Genomic DNA, 12,180 nt, shown 5'->3' on the forward strand with positions numbered 1-12,180 from the left:
TCCTCTTTTCTGTTTGTGGGGTCAAGGTGCTCTTACAGTAGGTTGTGTATCTGGCTTAATTTAAATTCAAATTGGAGTATGACTATATTTTTCAATATTTCAGTACAGACTCTAGCCACTAACTCTTCCCTGACTTGTCTCATCAGTGCTTGGTGTCTCTCTTTCACCCCTTTTGTACAGTCTTCTTTCCCTCTCTTTCCTAGAAAACCACCAGAGCTGAAACTTCTAGAGAAATGCTACCAACAAGTAGTTATCTTAAAATCTTTCACTTGAGGATGAAGAGCCAAAGAGATAAATTTGCACAGCTCCAAAACACATCAGTGGGAGTATTACACGTGCTGACCATGTGAAACCAGCCTGGTGTTCACAGGCAGTGGGGCTGGGTTACAAAAACCCTGCATGCCTTGGCACTGAATATGGTCTGTGTCTAAATGACTACAGTGGTTGCAACTGTCCATGAAAGAAATGAGTGAAAACTTATCAAGCCAGCAAACTTGTTTTACCTTCTTTCCCAGTAGTTTTTGGCTAGCTTTCAGTAGGGGTAGCAGTCTGAATCTGTCTGCTTCCTCTCAACTCAAAGAAAATACTGAGACTCAGGGCAAGACATGGAATTAATTGCAGTGCGTCGTCCCCTCTTTTAATGCTTGTAACAAGCCAATGAGCACTGAAAGGACCCTTGGTATAATAATGTGTAAAAAAAAATTACTGATTAAGTCTGCTGGGTAATAAAACGTCCTTGGTATAATTTGAGTCATTTCTCTTTGTGGTTCTATTATTAACCCTACAAGAACTGGTGCCTGCATTTTGGTACACTGCCCTGCTAGTCTAGCCTTTCTGATCCTCCAGAATTAAACCTGTGCTAACAGGACTGCAAGATAAAAATGCAGGCACAGGGATGGTTAGGCCCCTGCGGTCACTGAGATAAATTAAATAATTTAAATTGACCTAGGGGCCTGTGTGTAGAATAATCCTCCACTTAGATGACCCAGTGATTCTTAACTCATTTCTAAGTCCGTATCCAGTCAATGTGAACATGTTAATGTTCCTGTATCACAGTACACTGATTATACTTATCTTTTTCATACCCAATAACCAGAGACAATGATTATATTATTCATAAGATATTTTTACCTGAAGTAATAAAGCATGCAGCTTTAGTTATTATTTCCTAATCTTTTTTTTTTTTTTAACTGTACCTTTTTCTCCAGCCCCAGGGATAACCCTGCAATTTATATTAAAAACATTCTTCCCTTGCACACCTTTCTTTTTTTATCTCTGTCTATGTTAAGCTGGTATAATTGTATCAGCAATGGCATGTTTACGTGAGCATTCTTGTACCTTTCGGGGAATACTGTCCCTGCAGGGCTGGCCAAAACATCCTTTTTTTGAAATTGAAAAACAAAATTGGAGAGGGTTAATGTGGGAGAAAGAGTCTTATATCAGCATATCTTCTCTTTCCTTAATCAGGTAATACACAAAGCAAAAATAGTCTGACATGTCCGCAAACAGTTACTGTGCTGCCCCACCATATGCTGCCCTAGTGTTCCAGATGGACGGAGAATCTGTGAAAGTCATGTTTCATGAGCATTCCCTTCAGGCTGCCGGGAACCTCCAGATCACAGCTGGAGAGATGTATGCGCACACCAGTGGGGGTGCATGTGTGTACGTGTGGGAGAGAGAAAGAGCATAGATGTTTGGTAGGCAGTGAGGTTGGTTCTAAATAATTCTTGAGACAACTAAAGGAGGGTGGGGGCAGAAATCTTGCATTTGACTTCATGTGGAAAGCCGAGAAAATTTCTGGGTGGGATCTCTAGAACTCATTTGCCTTCAAATTCATGAACTTGTGAGACCATCTTCTTTTCTGTATTTCATTTGTAGGGGTGACTCCACATATTATGTCACAGAAAGATGGTACAAATGTACAGACAAGCTACGAGTGTGTCTAGTCACTGCCCCAAATAATCAGACACAAAAATAATTATTTTCCTGAATCTTTTCTCTCTGGTGTCCCTTGTAGTAAAAGCACTTCTGACCCAAAAGCTGAAGGCAAACAGAAAGCTCCCAGACTTTCTGCAAGACCATCAGTACAATTTGGGTTTACATTTAAATAGCAACATCTCAGGGGTTTTATCTCCTGGGACTTTTAGTTGTGTTTTAATGTGCTAATTGACATTCTTGAATCAGACACTGCAGAAAGATTTTTATCTGGGCACAGATATTTGAATGTAAGTAATATTTAACGTGACCACTAAGAGTTATTTGTTCTGCTAAAATCTACACGACTGAGTTAGAGTTAACCAACACGTGGCTAGAAACCCAACCATTAATCTGTGTGTGCCCCTGGGGGCACGTGGCAAAGAGCTTGAGCCAACACTTAGTGCACCCCAACTTCTTTAGCTGCTCCCTCTGCTCAGCCTGCAGGTGGCTGGCCCAAGGTCTGCTTTTCACCCAGCAGGACTTTTTCCTTTTGCTGGTTTTCTTCTTCCTTCCCGTGCGTGAGTGCTTCGATGCAGGAGGGCAGCAAGTGTGAGGAAGGTGTGCTTCTCCATCTGCCTTCCCCTCCCAGCTGCAAGACAGGCAAGTGAAACCCAGTCTTATTATCCTAGATGACCCACCACATAAGCACGGGAGTGCTTGGTTGCTTGGTTTCTGCTGCACATAACCATGTTTCTAAGTATAAGGCTACCTCCCCCTTTCATTGTAGGTCTAAAGTTATAGGCAGAGGGCTATCTGTAAGAAGCTATGGATGTGGCAGGAAGATGCCCATCTTTTTCACTGCAGTTAAGCTTACGATTATTTCCTGTGATGTGCTGTTGTGTTATATAATTGTCTGGAAAATAGTGAACCATGTTGATAGCCATGATATTAGATTAAGTTTGAGCTAACTGAAATTTCATGGCAAAAAAATAAGTATTTTGTTGAAAAATTTCCAGACAACTGTGTTCTTAACCAGTACCACAATATAGAAAAACACGGAGTTGTTGAATGACTTGGTGCCAGCCCTTACCACTCTATGCATAGTCTGGCCCCAGGGAGGTGCCTGATACCTGGGGCTGGGGCTGTCCTGGTGCCCAGGGCTGGCTGGCTGGCTCCTGGCTGGGGGGGTGGGATGGACCCTGACTGCCAGGCCCGGCCCTGATGGACCCCTTTGATGGACATGCCCCACCGCTCCCAGGCCCCAGGAAGCCCTGACATTGGTGGACTCCCCCATACACACGTCTGAATTAATTTATCTTTAATTCTGTACAAAATCAATGCACACTTTCACGTAGATATTACCAGCTGACATAGGAACGGAAAGGTAATATCCTGGCTGTTTGTTTCTGTAACTTGATCATATAAACAGGGATATTATTTTAAAACCAAAAAAAAACCACCTACAAAAAAAAATCAATGCAAGTTTTCATTCATTTTCATGAGAGAGGAAAAGGCCTTGGCCTCATCCACAGCAAGCTTTGCCCCCTATAAGGCACCACAGCCTCTGCCTTTCTTCCCTTCTTCCAGGGGTATAAATTAATATCTCATCATTGACCATAATATGCCCTGTAACTGTGTTTATTATTACTGCATATTTTAGACAGGTGGTAAGTATTGGCACTTTTTATTATGCTGATAAACAATGTCGGACTGCCAGGTGAAATGTGTTGTCGAGGTGATTTCTCACCTCCCTGCAGCCTCCCGTGGATTTCTGACCGTCTGAGGGAGTGAGCAGCTCCAGCAGGGCCACCTTCCACAGCACCCTGCTCCCCTCTCCTGCAGCGATCTGCCTGCCCATGGCAGTCACCCCTTTCCCATCCCCGCTTTCAAGGGGGGTAAAGACATAACACTGTGTAGCTCTTAGAAGACCGAGCACAAATACAGGTGTCTTCCCTTGCCTGCAGTCCTTGTTGCCCTCACAAGCACTGCTGCTCTCTCAGATACTTTTCCTTTACTCTGTAGCAGCATCAGTGGTGCTGGTCCCTGCCCTCCTGAACTGCTGCTGTTTCTGGGGCCTGGAGTGGGGGCCTGACATAGAGTGGCCAGGAGATGTGGGTGTATTTGGCTATTTATTGAAAAATCCTTAGGCACACACACCGACTGCTTCTTACATGATGCTGCCTGACATGTATCGGGTTCACACATAGTACTCACACATACGTGATATTGCCTCACATGTATTGGAGCCTTTCTCAAGTGTCTTTCAATCTCTCCTCTTGCAACATCGTATCTATTTACCAGCTTTGCTCCTCAGGCACCTTGCAGCATGCCGCAGGAGGGGAGTGCGTGTGCCTGTGTAGTGTGTCTACGTGGAGCACTGTGGGGAGATACCTGAGCGAGGTTCAGACACCTGGGAGCAAATTCACCTTGATGGTGCTGGCGGCACCAACACTGTTATGTTGCTTTCAGTAGATAAATTAGCTTGTCTGTGTTTTCAAAGTCTGCATTATATATACAAGTGTACAGTGTCCTGTCTGGCAAGACCAGCAGCCATTTTTCCTGTGCAACCCTCTTGTCCACCCAAGAGATAAAAAGAATTGTATGCAACTTATTTATAGATCCAGTTGTTTCACACCTGCAAACCCTAGGCACTAAGTGAAAAAACATTTAAATAATATTGGTTTAAAACTTTACTTAAATACCCCAAAGTTAGCAAGTGCCAGAATTCAGTTTGTTGATGTCTCTTTGTTCATTTGGTGGCTTTGTGTGCATGTAGTCGTTCATTACTGAAGCATGCCATTTTTTCCCTGCCTTTACAGGTTGAATCTGAGTTCTCTAATCAAAAGATGGAAGGGATGTAATGAACAGTTGAAAGGTCATGGGAAGGAAATGCTTCCTAAAATGAAGGTATATGATAACTGACTTTTGTTTAGACTTATCTTAGCAAGACTGACTTAGGTTTTCATAGGGTTGATTATTCAGTGGTTTTTTGCTTTTCTTTTCTTGATGTCCTTTAGGAAATGATCAAGTAACTTTGAATTAAAAACTGTTGCAGATGGAATCTAATGTTGATTTTATCTGTTGTGTGTATTTTTGTGGCATTTCAAATTTCTTTTCTTTAACGAGATATGCCATTTACTGTCACTGTTCAGGTGGGTAAAGGAGTAGGTATGAGGAAGAAAGCAGGACTTAGGACCTAAAGTCTCAGAGTGCTTTCCTATCCCCGTAGGGTGCTACTGTGAAGCCTATAGAGTGTCACAGAACCAGTGTCTCCACTGTGTTATGTGGGACACTTAATTCCCAGGTCACCTTGCCTTGTTTGAAGATAGAGGACTTCCTTTAGTACTCATCCATACCAACCACTTTCATTTCAGCGGCTATGGTTGTGGTAGCTATCAAGTACTTTGGATAATAAGTTTGCAATTCATCAAGTATAACATTGAGCAAGGGAAAATGTGGTACAGTGGCTTATGTGGGCTCCTGTCCTAGATGCACCTCCTTTGGCAGTGCTGCACAAGTGATGCTGAATGAAATGAGAAAAGAGAAAGAGCATGGCAACAGGTGTGGAGTGGGATATATTATGTATATATGTATTATGCAGACTTTTTACTGGAGATTTGCTGGGTCTGCAAGCTTCTGTCCAGAAGTGAAGCTGCATACTGTTTTCCTGTGGCAACAAAGTAAAATAATCTTAATTTTTCACAAAAAATGGTGAGACCCTTATGTCATATGATGTACTAACTAAAAACCTAGACATTAAATCCATTCCTAACTCTTAGATCTTTTAATCACTGGAGGAGTTCTGCATTATGCTCCATCTAGGCATGCTATCTGATTTGGGGAGAAGGAGGAACTGATTCATGCTACCATTATAACACCTCATAGTGCTTCTCCATTGGTACTACGGAGACATTCTGGTGAGGGGTGCAGTACCCCGAATGTGAAATTCCCTGATAACTGGGTGGCTAAAAGCTAGATCTGGATTTTGATGCCAGCAGCCATCTCTATTAAAAATGCGAGATAAATTAATCTCCTCCTCCAATATTATCAGAATCCCACAGATGGTGTTATTATAAATAAGTTATGTTTATCTAAAAGTATTAGCATTTAACTCTAGGAGGTATGGTTGTTGTCATGTGTGGTTCAGGTCTTTATAGGTGCTAAGGATTTCTTCTGCTTCCAGCAGGATGAATATCCAAAAAAAAAAAAAAAAAAAAAAAGAAAAAAAGAAAAAAAAGCAAAAAAGTGGTATATACTTGTATTACTGGAATACACAATCTCTTCTAGTCTCTTGGTGAATATTTAGCTAAGCAACTGAACTCATGGAAGGAAAAACTGCTATTCATAAGTGGGCAAATAACAATCACAAGAGTCCTTTAGGCTAAAGCTACCATAGCCATGCTCATTATCATAGGTTGATAATTAAAACTGGAGACAGAGAATAAGCTTGTTGCACAAGAACATATGGGTTAAGAAATCATTTTAAGGATGAGGAGTTGGGGTAGGTAGTTTGGGCAAAGGTGAGGTTGGTAATGAAAAAACCTCCTGAAAGAAACCAAGCTACAATCAATTTTTAGACAGTTCTGTAAAGAAAATGAGGCAATCCAATCAAGGAATGCAAACAGAGCCATTTGGTTAGATGACCAATTACACTGGGGCAGCAGTGACTCATTAATATTTGTGCCATATGTTTATGAAGAATCCAAGGGCTACATTAAGCAAACTTGAAGCAACTGGGACTTAACAGGTAACTCATGGAGAGAAAAAAAAAAGACCTAGAGAGATGATTAACTTTGTTCACTGGGATTGGTATGCCTCCCTTTCCAAACAAAGTCATATTCAATGTCCTTGCCCTACTATATTAATGATGGGCTTTGTCTTAGTGTCTATATTTTGCTCTGAATAATTTTGGATAACTCAGGTTGATGAGCTTTAGGTTTTTTCCTTGAAACGTAGTCTGTGTTCTCCAAATGAAAGGAAATGCAAAGCACTTTACACTTATGCAGTCATTAATTAACTTGCGACAACTTAGTGGCATCAAGGGACTGAGTGTGTTAAAAATAGACATCGAAGTCAATGACAACTTTGACTAACTTTTCTGGGTTTTTTTTGTCACTAAAGCACTTAACTGTATTCAATTGAACTGCCTAACTGACATCATAATGATGTAGTATCATACATTAAGACCATCAAGGTTTTTGTTAGTCATATGCTTGTTGTTCTCTTAGTCCACTTCCTATTTAATGCTCTATAATGTATTTCTGCTCTGGGTCTCAAACCAATTCTAAGCAGCAACATGCTTTAGAAAAGTCCTGTGTTGATCAGTGGATCAGGGAAGGGAAAACCGGTTTCGTTGTTCCGGATAGTTTGCTTCCCCTTTGGAGCTGAAAGCACTGAGCTGGGGAAACTGAGGTTCAAACCATGCTCACGGCCATGATGTTTGGCATAGTCAGATAATTTGGTGTTCAGAGAGACAGAAGGTCACAGGTCACTCATGAGTGTAGAGAGCTTTTTAGCAAAGGAAAATTTCCTAGTATAGATAACCCAAGGTCAAATGCTAAAGTTGAAAGTACAAGCCAGGGAAGTAATTCTGTTTCAAGGATTTACAATTTCATTTGCTACCATCAAAACTTGGGGAGGGGAACAAGCTGTGTGACTAAATGTTTAGATACTCATGTCTGACTTGCTAAACCTCAGAGCTCTTGGTTGATGCCAGAGACACCCTCAGATTAATTATGTAGATTCTTGGTTATTATTTCTGTACTGGATGCAAAATCAGATGTTTTGATAATGTGAAGGCACTTTGAGCTTATCCTGTGCTTAAGCTCTACTAGGACTCACACGCTATATCTGCAGCTAGGATTTAATATGTTAGACACGCTTTGAATACATTATACTGCTCGAAAAATATAATATGGAGGTAATTATTCTTCTTATACCTTAATTAACATAGGCTGTTTAGAGCAGCCAGTTAGGATGTGGGAGAGTCAAACTCCACTCTTGTGAAGGAAGGATTTGAGGTTTGATTTCTTACTAATTTCTTGGACATCCAGGGAATCATAGAATCACAGAATCATTAACGTTGGAAAAGACCTCGTTACATGGCTCCAAATCCCAAGGGGAGAGAAATGCTAAGCTTCAGCCTAGAGTAAAGCCCTTAAATTTGTTTGAAGAACAGGTCTTATGACAATTCTTTTACTTAAGAACAAAATTCACCTGGGATGTCTTAGGCTTTTTTGAGGAGGCATCTTCTTTGAATTCCATCTATAGTGGACTGCTGGCACCTGACCCATAGCTGACATTTCCCTTAGGTGCCAAGGCTAATAGCAAAAATGGCAAAGCTAAAGTTTGCAGTGCTGAGTCTAACCGCTTTAGTGAATCTAGACTAGTTTGCTTTTTGCCTAGAATAAATGCAATAGAACTCTTCAATAGGCTTTATGATTTTTTGTACTACTTTTTTCCCCTTCTGTTACAGACTGTCTCTGTTCTAAAACAATTTCACAGACTAACAGACTTCACTTCTAGGAAAACTTTTCAGGGAATTGGTCTACATTTTTGTTTTGTCTTAAACTGAAATAATGTATCACCATACCTAGAGTTCATCCTCATCCCAGCCTCATAACTGTAACTTTTTTCCTACCCTGAAGAGTAATGCCTTAGTGTTGACACAGTTCAATCCACTGGACGTCAGCTGTTAGGACCTTCTACAAAGTGAGATCATGCTGTTCCAGACCTGTTCTGTTAGCTGAAAGGACTCTGCAGTGCTGGTGGGGAGGGGAGGACCTTATTTTCATTCTGCAACACAGTTGCTTTCTTCATAATTAAGACAATGGAAAATTTTACTTTGTCTTCATTGTTGCAAAGTAGAGGACAGGAAACGAGAAAGTTCATTAGAACCTCCTAGGTGAAATGTTTTGGCCCTGACTAGTGTACCAAATAAGAAGCAAAAGGTAAATTTTTTATTTTAAATGTGTCTCAATTTCTTTCATGTTCCTGTAAAACAGTGGAAGCTGAAATAAAAAAGATGAGCCATCAACAAATAATGGGATTTTATCATTGTCCATAGAGAACAATATATTGATTATTTTTTTGTTTATATAAAGGCAGTCATCTGAAACTTCAGGTACAACAGAAATCATTATAAAGTACAGAGACTTTAATAGCTCAGCATCTGATAAAGTACTCCAGCAGAAAGTTACATAGTGCCTCTGTCTGCCTCCATAGCCTCCTCATGAAAAGCCAAGAACAACAGCAAGGTTTTGTGGCATGGCTTGAAGGTCAATAAATCTTGGCTCTACTAAACTCAGGAGGGAAATAAAAAATTTGGAACCAAGAATCCCTCATGTGGAGTGTCCTGTGGCCAAGCTTCCTCCCAGGTAATTCAGACACCTGTCAGTCAAGAAAATTTCACTGAACAGATCCCTAGGAAAAGGTGGTCGCTAAAGATGCCCAGATCCAAAATATTTAGGGATTCAAAGTTCAAAGTCAATACTTAAAACAGTGCCACCAGCTGGAAGGTGGCACGGAAAGACACGCAGAAGGCATGCCTGTGGCTGAATGAAGAGGCAGAATGACCGCAGAGGTACGTGCAGTAGCATGCGCTAGCAGCACCAGTCCTCAGCGCAGAGCTGCACTGAGAGTTAGGTGCTGGTTCTGATCAGCACAGCAGACATGGAACAGAAAGCTTTTGGTCAGCAAAGCTGTGGCTCTCAAAGGGTTTCTGAGCAGCAAGGTGGACACTGCTGTTCAAAAGGTTGGAGAACAGACTAAGAATAGCTGTAGAAAGTTAAAGCATGTTGCTGCAGTTGGGTAGGCTGTATGCTACCTGCATCACTCAAATGCACAGTCCAAGTAATCTTTCTTATACAGGATTCCCATTTACACAGCAAATAAAAGTGGAGATGGCAGAAACCTTTCTAGGATGGGGCAATATGGGACTTTTCTGGATAGAAGGCGGCTCATCAGTTGCTAGTGATTTACTGTCAGTGTTGGAGCAGAGGTAGGGAAAACTGCTTGAGCAATTCTATCTGCTTCCCTAGAGGCCTTGAGAGCAGTCCACTTCAGACCTCCAGGCTGGTGGCAAGGTCTGTTCTGCTGTGTTTACAACAAACTCTTTTTTTGCACACACAGTATTTTCCCCAAAACCAACATATTAACTCAGATGGGATCAGTTTTTGTCTAAACCGTTGGGGGAGAGTGTGCATTTAGAACAGCTGCAAATGAACTAAACTCTAGCTGGAAATGGTCAGGCAACAGTCCAAACTAACATTAGAACAACAGAGAGGGTGAAGCAAAGTGCTTATTTTTTTGCTGAATCAATAGCTCTGTCCAGGTTAACTTCAAGGTGTTGCTTACTTCATTGCTATGCACCACATAATTAATTTTTCTGCATTTGCAGATGGAATTTGTGCAGCAGGCTTCCCACTGAGGCTTCACCTAGGTTTTAGCTTAATTTAGCCAGAGGGTTGGTGTTTTTCATGTGTACTTGCTTCCCCTCCCCATGCTTCTAAATCTAACTCCTCACTGGGAAAACAAGGAAGCATTGCGGTTAAAAGCCTAATGGAGAAGCTGGCTCTGGTACGCAGTATTCTCACCCCCCGAGAAATCTTGGAAATGGTGCATGTCTATGGTAACTAATGCAGCCTCTGCAATGATAAATTTATTCCTTCATTTGAGAGAAAAATTGGTGCACATTGCTGGGTCTTGATGACCTCTGCTTTTTTTTTGTCAGTTTTTCTCTGTTTGCATAACATTGTGCAAGTTTGGAAAAAACTTTTCAGGACTAAAGGATTCAAGCAGTCACATCTCCAGCTTTTCTATTTGACACAAACAAACAAGAAAAAGAAATCTATTATACACTACTCTGTATGGGAATGATTTGAGCTACTCAGCAGTCTTGCTTCAAACTCTTTCCTTAAAAAGGTAAGTAACTACTGCTCCACTCAGTCTCAGATTTCCAGCATAAAGGCTGGATTGAAAAGCAAAGGCACTGGAAAATAAAGCAGGAAGATGTGGGCAATACATTAAGATAGAAAAGCTTTGTTAGCTATCATGCCCCATACTGCTGTATATTATTATTGGTTGCAACATAGCATAGCTTCAATGTTATTAATACACATTAAAAACATTTAATTTATGATTATGGAATAAAGAGAAGTGCTTACAACTTAACTACCAAACATTTGCTTTGAACATGCAAGGGTTTCTTTTTTTTTTTTTTTTTTTTAACCTTATTATAGAATCATAAAATCAAAGAAGGGTTTGGGTTGGAAGGGACCTTAAAGATCATCTGGTGCCAACCCCCCTGCCATGTGAAGCGACACCTTCCACTAGATCAGGTTGCTCAAAGCCTCATCCAACCTGGCCTTGAGGGCTTGGGCATCCACAACTTCTCTAGGCAACCTGTTCCAGTAGAGGGGGAGAATCACCTCCCTCGATCTGCTGGTCGCACTTCTTTTGATGCAGGCCGGGACATGGTTGGCTTTCTGGGCTGCAAGTGTGCATTGCCAGGTCATGTTGAGCTTCCCATCTACCAGCACCCCCAAGTCCTTCTCCTCAGGCCTATTCTCAATCCATTCTCCACCCAGCCTATATTTGTGCTTGGGATTGCACCAACCCATGTGCAGGACCTTGCACTTGGCCTTTTTGAACTTCATGAGGATTGCATTGGCCCACCTTTCACGCATGTCAAGGTCCCTCTGGATGCCATGCCTTCCCTCCAGTGTGTTGACTGCACCACCCAATGGTGTTATTGGCAAATTTGCTGAGGGTACACTCGATCCCACTGTCCGTTGTTTCTGACAACAATGTTAAACAACACTGGTCCCAATACCAAACCCTGAGGAACACCACTCGTTACCAGTCTCCACTTGGACATTGAGCCATTGACTGCAACTCTCTGAGTGTGACTATCCAGCCAGTTCCTTATCCACTGAGTGGTTCATCTGTCAAATCCATGTCTCACCAATTTAGAGACAACGATGTACATGACAGCGTCAAATGCTTTGCACAAGTCCAGGTGGATGGCATCAGTTGCTCTTCCCTTATCTGACAATGCTGTAACCCTGTTGTTGAAGGCCACCAAATTTGTCACACATGATTTGCCCTTAGTGAAGCCATGTTGGCTGTCACAAGTCACCTCCTTATTTTCCATGTGCCGTAGCATATTTTCGGGGAGGATCTGCTGCATGATCTTGACAGGCACAGAGGTGAGAGTGACTGGCCTATAGTTCCCCAGGTCTTCCTTTTTCTCTTTTTAAAAAT

Source organism: Pterocles gutturalis, unplaced genomic scaffold (assembly GCF_000699245.1).
Source record: "Pterocles gutturalis isolate BGI_N339 unplaced genomic scaffold, ASM69924v1 scaffold15157, whole genome shotgun sequence".
Taxonomy (NCBI): Eukaryota; Metazoa; Chordata; class Aves; order Pterocliformes; family Pteroclidae; genus Pterocles; species Pterocles gutturalis.